Consider the following 10445-nt stretch of genomic DNA (forward strand, 5'->3'; position numbering starts at 1 on the left):
ATTATTAAATAAGATAATGGTCAATTTATAGTTAGGGATTTTATTCTGTTGTGTAAAACCCAACGACCGTTCTGAACTGTGAAGCTTTGTAAAGCTTAAAAACAAGCTGGGGTTTGTTTAACATAAAACTTAGATAAAATATGGTTTGCTAGTGTTGGCAATCTCAAAAGCAGTGGAGCCCAATTGATGGCCACCATTATGGTTCCACCCTTCTTAATCCTTCACATCTACTTAAAGAAACACACTGGAGGGTGAGTTTATCTGGAAAGGAGGGCACTCATTTGTTTGTTTATTTGCTGCCAAGTATAGGGGATGATGGAGATTGGACCCTTTAAACACATGCATCCCAAGAGAGCAATTTTATAATTGAAAACACACAGGCTTATTGTGCTTTTGTTTTTCCAGCCCAACAACCAACAATCATCCTCCCCAAGTGCCTTCGATCATAGGAGTCTCATCAACCAACTCTGAACAATGGGATTGAAATATTACCCACTTCAATTCCATTCCCATTTTTATTAATGGAACTGGGAGTTGTATAGAGAGGTTTCATGAGAATGGGATGTTGGGTACACACGCACCACCACGCCACAATGATAGCATGATAGAAAGAAAACTGTTATTGTTGGGTTTTGGTAATGTGATTTTTTTGCCACTGTGTCAATAATTGATAGATGGTAATGGGCCAGCAACTCTGTCAGCTGCCCTTCCTGTCTGGTTTATATTTGTTTGTATTCCAAGCACACCCACTAAACCCTAAATACACATTACAGACTCTCTCTCTCTCTCTCTCTCTCTCTCTCTCTCGTGAGGTGGGTTTAGATTTTTCTTTATGACGGAGGGAAAAAAAGAAAGGGAGAAAAGGAAAAAGACAATTTTGTGATAGGTGCTGTCGGAATGGCTGAAAAGCCAAAGTTTACCCCCAACAAAAAAACAGGAGAGAGAGAGAGAGAGAGATGAATTTCCCGATAAGACAGCAAGTACTTTTCCCTCTAAATAAGTAGAACCGAATGCCAAATTCAGAGGTAACGTGGAATCCAATATAAACCGTAGTCTGCTAAGATCGAAATGATTCGCCAAGATCCAAGTTTCTTGATCAGTTGATCCGATAACTTACGTTGGATTGATGTATGTGTGTTGCACAATTGTTTTTTTGGATCGGGCCAACTAGGTTTATGTCTGTGCTTAATGAACAGGCTTACATCTAGCCATGGTAAGCTTGTACTAAATCTTTTTATGTTCTCAAATTTCGTCTTAATTAGGAAATTCACATAAGTTGGTTGTTTCGTCTAGTAATCCCTGACAAATTGGCTGGGTGGTTTACTCAATATCATCATTACCAAACATGTGGAGTGTTCAGTATCCCGTATTATCCCATTTTTTGAGGAAACGAAAGATAACTCTTACCATAATAAAATTGACATGTAGAAAAAATCGGTGTCTACGAAATACATTGAACAGACATAGAAGGCCTTTGTTTGCACACAGGACTAGGTGGGTAAGCTAGAAAAATTTTCGAAAAGTTTTTGATCGATATGATAACTTTTTTAAATAATTTTTTTCACCTGTTTGATTGTGTAGCACGAGAAAAACACAATAAAAATGTGAGAAGATGAGAGAGAGAGGTGTCGATCAGCCCCATCTGTCAGAGAGAGAGAGAGAGGAATGCCGATCAGCCCGCTGTCATATATATATATATATATATATATATATATATATATATAGAGAGAGAGAGAGAGAGAGAGAGAGAGAGAGAGAGAGAGAGACCTGAAAATGGCGATCGATGGAAGGATGATAAAGATGGAGAAGCTCTTTTTATGGCATCTCATGAGATGATATGTGTTGTAGGTAGGGGTGTCAACGGGTTGGGAATGGTTCGGACCCAAGTGAAACCAAACCTGACCCTGATTTTCGAGTATGGTATCAGGTTCGAAGGTCTAATCGGACCCATTATAAGAGAAACCATACTCGAGCCCGATAAAAACCACATGAACTAGACTCGAGCCATACCCTATAAAATACTATTTTTTATCATTATTGCATTGAAAAATTTCATGTCTGAGTCAGAATTTGCGTTGGGCCCGGGTCTGGTATAAACTTTCACAAACTATACCCAGATCCATGTATTAATCGTACCCGAGTCTTAATTGGATCTTCTTATTTGTCACCATGCCCAAACGCTATAGGGTTTGGTACTGATCGGGTCTGGGTAAATGCAACATGTTGATACCCCTAGTTGTGGGTTACTAGTTGCCCTAATCAAAAAGAATTTTTGATAGAAAATTTCTTTTACCCCCAAGGTGACCGATTTTTTCTTATAAAAATCACACTTTTTAGAAAAAAAACATTCTTAGTCGATGATAGAATGTCCAAGCCAAACTGGTGGTCTTTTTTCTTTGTAAAATAAAAAAAGAAAAAAACCGAGCCACTAAAATATGAGAACTGTGTCAACTAAGATTTTCATGAGTTTTTTGTTAGATATAGGAAGAGATGAGGAGGTAATTCAAATAAAGAAAATAAATGGGGACCACTCTTTTATGGAGTATTTTTTGGACTTTGATGATGTGGAATAGTCCCATATTGAAGAATCTCAAAAAGGTTGTACGGGCTTTATAACCTACCTGAAGATTCTAACACTTGTTTCATAGAACAAGAGAATGTAATGGCTACCACACGTGCGTGTGCGCGCGCCCACCGCGCCGAGTTGAGTCGGGTCGGGTTTGGGTTTGGGTTTGGGTAATTGGCCCTTTAGGGCCATATCCATAGGTTTTCTCTCTCCCTACTCTCTCTCTCTCTCTCGATTTTCCCTATGGGTGTTTCTCTGAAAGGGAAGTTCTGCGACATTCGTTCGTTGAGATTGTCTTCGAAGGACGATCTACCATCGGAGTGCACTGGTTCAGATCGTCGAGGCTATTATATCTTGAGGGAAGGATGCCAGACCCTTTTTGCACCATATGTAGGGGCGAATCTTCTCTAAGGAAAGTATTCTTATATGCCTTAGCCTTCCGCAGAATAATAACATATTTTATTTGTTCTTATTTTGTTCAATGCATATGTTTGATCTTTTGATCTTGTCTGGATTTTGGTTTAAAACCGTATATGACATGCTTGAACCATGTTATTACATGAATCAAATGTTTTATTTCTATATCATGTTATATGAAAATCCGAATTACAACATGATCCTATTTTTTATTCTAACAGTCTTAGAGAAGATTCTAAGCATGTCGATTGCATCAACTTTTATACCGAAAGTAGACATGTTCGGCATGCCTGAAAAATTTGCCGGTCAAAATTTCAAGCGCTGGCAACAACGCATGAAAATCCGGTTCACGACTATAGGCTTGTTATTTGTTCTAGAACTCGAATGCCCTTCAATTTCTGAGACTGATCCTGCTGTTGTTAATGCAGTTGTAGAGTGGAAAGAGAATGATGGTATATGTCGTGGTTGCATTCTGTTGGCTATGTCCAATACCTTGTTCGATATATATTGTTTCTCATCTACCACTGCTAAAGCCTTATGGGATCAACTTGACAAAAAGTACAATACCGAAGACCAAAGTCTTGAGAAGTACTCGGTTGCCAAGTTTCTGAAATATCAGATGGTTGAGGGCAAGTCGATCACTGAACAGGCACACAAGTTTCTGCTTTTGCTTCATAGTTTGGCTGAGGCTGATATAAAACTTCCTAAGAAGTTTCAAGTAATGACCATCATGGAAATTTTTCCTAAGTCTTGGGTAGACTTTGGTATGTATCTCAAGCACTGTAGAGGAAAGATCTCCCTGGATGATCTTATGATAGCCATAGCCATTAAGGAAGAGCATAGAAGTCAGAAACAGGTGGTGATACCAATTGAATAGACTAAAGTGAATATGATGACTGGATCTTTTAAAGGCAAGGGACAAAAAGTGAAACCTGCAATGAAAAACCAATTTAAACCTAAGGCCAAATTCAGAAAAAGGCAAAGAACAAAATCGTGTTGGAACTATAGACATGTTGGGCACTGAGCTAAGGAATGCTCATGGGACCACAGATGGTACGCTTCAAGTCAATATGGTGACTGAGGTCATTGGGACCAGTACTGAGTATGTTTCTGTTAACCCGCAAATCTATCATGTTTATGAGTCAACTGAGTGGCGGGTTGACACTGGGGCTAATGTGCATGTTTGTGCTGATAAGTCTGTCTTTGTCTCATACCAGGTTGTTGCAGGCAGATCCGTGACTATGGGTAACTCCACGACTGCAAAGGTGTTGGAGATTGGATGCGTGGATCTGAAGTTTTGTTCAGGACGAGTTCTATCTTTACACAGAGTGCACCATGTGCCTGTAGTTAAAAGGTATATTTTAAGTGGTTCATGTCTAGTTAGAGAGGGTTGTGAATTTAATTTTAAATATAATAAAGGTGTTATTTTACATTTTGAAACCTTTATTGGCAAAGGGTATTTAGATAATGGTTTGTTTAAACTTCGTGTTGAACATGTTTGCAGTGATAAATTAGAGAATGATGTTTCTTTTGATTCATTGTCTAATGTTGCGTATAATATAGAATCATCTGATTTGTGACATAATAGATTAGGTCATGTAAATTTTAATTTTGTAAAACACATGATGAACTTGAAGATAATTCCTGAACATTCCATAGATAAAACTAAAAAATATGATATTTGTGTGCAAGCAAAACAAAGTAGAAAACCATTTCATACGATTGTTAGAGATTCTAAAATATTGGATCTAGTGCATATAGATGTCTGTGAGTTTAATGAAGTGTTAATTAGAAATCATAAAAAATATTTTATTACTTTTATAGATGATGACTCTAAATAATGTTATGTGTATCTGCTAAAATCAAAAGATGAAGCTTTTGATAAGTTTCTTATTTTTAAAAATGAAGCAAAAACACAAACTAGTAGAAAACTTAAAAGATTGAGGTCTGATAGAGGGGGAGAATATACCTCTAACAAACTTGATGAATATTGCAAATCTGTTGGCATAGTTTATGAGTTTATCGCTTTATATTCTTCTTAATCTAATGTGATTGTAGAAAGAAAGAATAGAACCCTAACTGACATGATAAATGCTCTACTTGAGAGTTCTAGATTACCTACCTATATGTAGGGGGATATTCTAAATATGGCTTGTCATATTCTAAATAGAGTTCCCAAGAATCATAAGGATAGTAGCCCATTTGAACTATGGAGAAATAAGAAATCTAGCTTAAAATGTCTCAAAGTGTGGGGGTACCTTGCAAAGGTACTTCTCCCAAAGCACAACAGGAATAAGTTGGGTCCTAAAACTATAGATGTTGTCTTTTTGGGTTATGTAGAAAACAACTATGCCTAAAAGTTTTTAGTAATTAAGTCTGAGATATCTGGCATAGATGTAAACTCTATTGTTGAGCTTCGAGAAGCTACATTCTTTGAGGATGTATTTCCCATGAAAATTTGTATACCCCTGAATCTTTCTTCTTTAGATAGACCTTCAATTTCTGATTTCATTCCCGAATATGTACAAAGGATGACAGATGTGGGGGTTGAGTCATCTTATTCACACTTTAGATCAATTGAGTCTGAGAAAGTGGTTGAACCAAGAAGAAGCAAGAGACCACAGATTACCAAGGATTTGGGAAGTCACTATATCACATACCTTATTGAGGATGATCCTCCCACTTTCTGAGATGCAATGGCTTCACCTGAAGCAAGGCATTGGAAAGAAGTCATAAAGAGTGAAATGGACTCCATTGTCTCTAATGGCACTTGGGAACTGGTTGACCTCTCTCGTGGTAGCTCCACTATTGGGTACAAATGAATCTTTGAGAAGAAGTTAAAACCAGATAGATCCATTAATAAGTACAAAGCGAGACTGGTTACCAAGGGGTTCAAACAAAATGAAGGAATAGATTATTTTGACACCTATTCTCCGGTTACTCGGATGACCAAAATTAGGGTGCTTATTGCACTGACCTCCATTTACGATCTCTCGGTCCATCAAATGGACTTGAAGACTGTCTTTTTGCATGGCGATCTTGAAGAAGAGATTTATATGGATCGACCTGAGGGTTTTGTGGCTTCTGGTAATGAAAATAAAGTTTGTAGACTTGTTAAGTCATTATATGGACTAAAACAAACTCCCAAACAATGGCATGAGAAGTTTGATAAAGTTATTTTATCATTTGACTTTGTTGTTAATGAATTTGATAAATGTATATATTGCAAAGTTAAAAGTGATGCATGTATCATTTTATGTATGTATGTAGATGATATTTTATTGTTTGGTTCTAATATAGAAATTGTGAATGAGACGAAATCGTTTCTTAGTAGTAAATTTGATATGAAGGATATGGGTATTGCAAATGTGATCTTAGGCTTAAAGCTGACTCGTTCAACTGAGAGGATAGCTATTTCTCAATCTCACTTTGTTGAGAAAGTACTTAAAAATTTGGCTATAACTAAAGAATATTTGTAGCAACTCCATATGACCCTTCTACTCCTCTTTATAAGAATACGATTGGTGTTCCTGTGTCTTAATTAAGGTATTCCCAGATTATTGGAAGTTTGATGTATCTTGCAAATTGCACGAGATCAGATATTTCATTCTCGGTGACAAAATTAAGTAGATACACAAGTTGTCCAAATCGTACTCATTGGAAGGCATTGGACAAGGTACTTAGATACCTGAAAGGAACTATTTCCTTGAGTTTGCATTACAAGAGATTCTCTGTCGTTCTTGAGGGATATAGTAATGCGAGCTGGATTGCCATGAACTCTGGGAGTTATAGCGTAACAGGCTATATATTTACTTTGGGTGGCAGCGCAGTCGCCTAGAGATCAGTAAAGCAATCCATCTTGTCACGGTCTACTTTTGGGGTGAGCTTTATGCTTTAGATCTTATAGGAATGAAAGTTAAATGGTTAAAGGGACTTTTAGAGAAACTTCCTTTAATGAGCAAACCAATTCCTGCAATATCTGTGCATTGTGACAATATAGCCACAACTGCAAAGATCAAAAGCATAAAATATAATCAAAAGCAGAGGAGACACATCCAAGTCAGAATAAAATCTGTAAGGGAACTGGTGTCTCAGTTAGTGGTTGTTGTGGACTATGTTGGATCCAAAGAGAACACAATTGATCCATTAACAAAAGGACTAGATAAATCATTAGTCCTGAAATCTATAGAGGGGATGAGACTGAAACCCATCAGTAGTTCATCTACAGTGGCAACCCAACCTATCTGAATGGAGATCCCACAAAGTAGGTTTAATGTGGTAATAACAAGTTGTAGGGTGAACTGGATAGCATCTTCTTAATGTGATATTATGTATATGTGTCTTTTTCCCTGATTACTCTGAAAAGGTGTTGTAGCTGCAAGTTAAGAAAGAGTTAAAACTCTGAATGGGTTCAAAACTTTTTAGGCGAGATGTTAGCAGTGCATCTCCGGAGAAGCCCATCTATGTAAGTGTGACTGTGTGGTCTCAGTTTAAGGAATTGGGTTATTCCTGAAGTCACTCATGAAACAGGATTCAGGCACATGGCCATTAACGCACCGCCTCTAAAGATTACAACTAGAACTTTTATCGCATTGTTGCTAATGGACACTCTTACATCAAAGGTTCAAGTTCAAGACTTTAGTTCACTTCGTTCTTGTGAGGGTAAAGTTTGTCAACTAAGGTAGTGGTTCAAACCAGAAGGTACCATTACTGAAAGCATGATATGTCCTGTTGTGATTACTCCATCTTGCATCTTTGTTTCCTCCTATTTTCATTCTTTGAATTTGTAAGAGAATGTTCGATGTAGTAAGAGATGAGGAGGTAATTCAAATAAAGAAAACAAATGAGGGTCACTCTTTTATGGAGTATTTTTTGGACTTTGATGATGTGAAATAGTCCCATATTGAAGAATCTCAAAAAGGTTGTGGGTTTTATAACCTACATGGAGATTCTAACACTTAGTCCATAAAACAAAAGAATGACATGGCTACCACACACACGCGTGCGCACGCGCCCACCCGCCGTGTCATGTCGAGCTGGGCCAGACTGGTTCGGGTTCGGGTAATTGGCCCTTTAGGACCATATCCATTCTAAGTCCAATGTTTCTTTTGTCCCGCATTACTGTTTTTATTTGGATTAAACAATGGATTAAGAGAAATGGATAACGGATTGTTTCGTTATCGGGTCACGTCACTTCGTATTTTATAATGGGTCTCTTCCACATTTTGTAACCATTCGAGGGTTATAAAACGTGGTTAGAGGGTTGGGGTTTAATATACGAAGATGCCTGTGACTCATGCATTTTTAGGTTTTCTCTCTCCCTGCTATATCTCTCTCTCGATTTTTCCTGTGGGTGTTCTTCTGAAAGGAAAGTTCTACAACATTCGTTCGTTGAGGTTGTCTTTGAAGGACGATCTACCATCGGAGTGCACCAGTTCAGATCATCGAGGCTATTGTATCCTGGGAGAAGGACGCCAGACCTTTTTTGCACCGTATGTGAAGGTGAATCTTCCCTAAGGAGAGTGTTCTTATACGCCTTAGCCTTTCGCAGAATAATAACTGTTTTATTTATTGCTCTTATTTTGTTCAATGCATATGTTTGATCTTTTGATCTTGTCTGGATTTTAGTTTAAAACCCTATATGACATGTTTGAACCTTGTTAGTACATGAATCAAATGTTTTATTTCTATATCATGTTATATGAAAATCTGAATTACAATGTGATCCTATTTTTTATGCTAACATGTTTTTGTTCTTTTCTCTTCAATCAGATATGATCTATATGATTGTTTTTTACAAGAAACAACACTTAATCATCCCATTACGATGCATAAGCAAGTTTTTCTTAAAGGCTAAACCCATTTCATAGTTGTTATGGGCCCAGTGTAGCTCAGAGGATAGCTTCTACTTACCATGGGTGAACAAGGGTCTCGTTAAGCTAAACAAACCTATCGCCATCTAACGAACCTCAACCTACCCCACAAGAATAACATAATATCTTATGCACCAAAAATATCACCCACTCTGTTTCTCTTAATCTTATTTTCATCATTAAATAATTGCTTTAGATTGTGTACGTACTAATGATGGCAGCCCAGATCTATCTCTCTTACTAATTAAAACAAAAATAACACAAAAATGAAGGAAAAGGTAAAAGAAAGTAAAGAGTTATTTACCAACTCCGAGGCAAGTCAAACCCTTTCTTTCCCCATTAGAGTCAAACTGTAACCCCTCTCTTTGTGACCCACGTCCCAGTCAAAATTGAAAAGAGAGAAAGAGAAAATGAAAGAGGTGGCAACTGGCACGTGGCTGGTCATGACATACACGAGTGGTGAGTGGGGGCCCGATCTCGGGCCCACCACCATCCTACGGCTGGAAAAAGCGAAACGCCACGTCGACATATCGCCACGTGAGAGAATCATGAAATCACGCACACACGAACGCGGTAAAAGGGCCGTCGTGGCTTCGCACATGCCGGACAGCCTGTCAGTCACCCAGGCGACGGCCAGTGTGACGGTGTGTTTGCGGGGATGGAAAATTTTCATTTACGGTCCAAACTTTTGCCTCTAATTTCAAATATACGCCACACGCTTCTGAAATTCTAAATGTAAAACTTTTTTTGAAAACTGTCAAGCAAAGCCTTGCATTTATTTTATCTTTTAACTCAAGCTAAATTATAATTCAAATTACAACAGTGAACTTCATCATTAAAATTTCACATTATTTACTTTTTTCATAAAAATAAAGAGGTAATTTTCAGTTTTTAAGAATAACATAAGAAACCAAAACAGACTCACGTTTTCCAACGGGATGGGTGTTGACCTCAGTTTCTAAAAAAAATGTGGTTCATATTTAAAATTTAATAAACGTGTAGCGTATATTTGGATTTAAGGATAAAAATTAGGCCCCTTAAATGAAATTTTCCGTTTAGTATTTGATCAATAATCAAGACCGTCATAAATACCATACCCCCGTTTACTATTTGACGCCTTAAACCGTCCGTTTCGAACTCGTACTCGCTCGGACCGGTCCCGTCAGGTCCAGTTTACTAACGGCTCAGGTTTTGGTCCGGTTTTTAACGGGCTCGGATTTGAAGAGTAGCCCATGGCCGGGGACAATGTGAAGCGGGCCAGGTTCGTTCCGTCTCTGTTCAAACCCATTTAAAGGTCATTTTTAATAAAATTAATATATTAATTTTTAGAATACAGAAAAAATAAAAAAATATAAAATTCAAAATAACACAAAACATTTAAAAGCCTTTTTTCATCATGCTATGATATTTCCAAAATAAGAGATATAAATGGATTCAACCATGTGTTTTATGCTATGGATGAAAAATCTACATCCACCATGTTATTATGATGTCCGGAATAATGATACAATGCTTTACCATGTAAGAAAGGTAAGTAGTAATAATTAACAAATAACAAGTTCTCTTGTAACTAATTAAGTAAATAGTAA

The sequence above is a fragment of the Nuphar pumila genome, chromosome 4 (assembly GCF_984573655.1).
Source record: "Nuphar pumila chromosome 4, dmNupPumi1.hap1.1, whole genome shotgun sequence".
Lineage (NCBI taxonomy): Eukaryota > Viridiplantae > Streptophyta > Magnoliopsida > Nymphaeales > Nymphaeaceae > Nuphar > Nuphar pumila.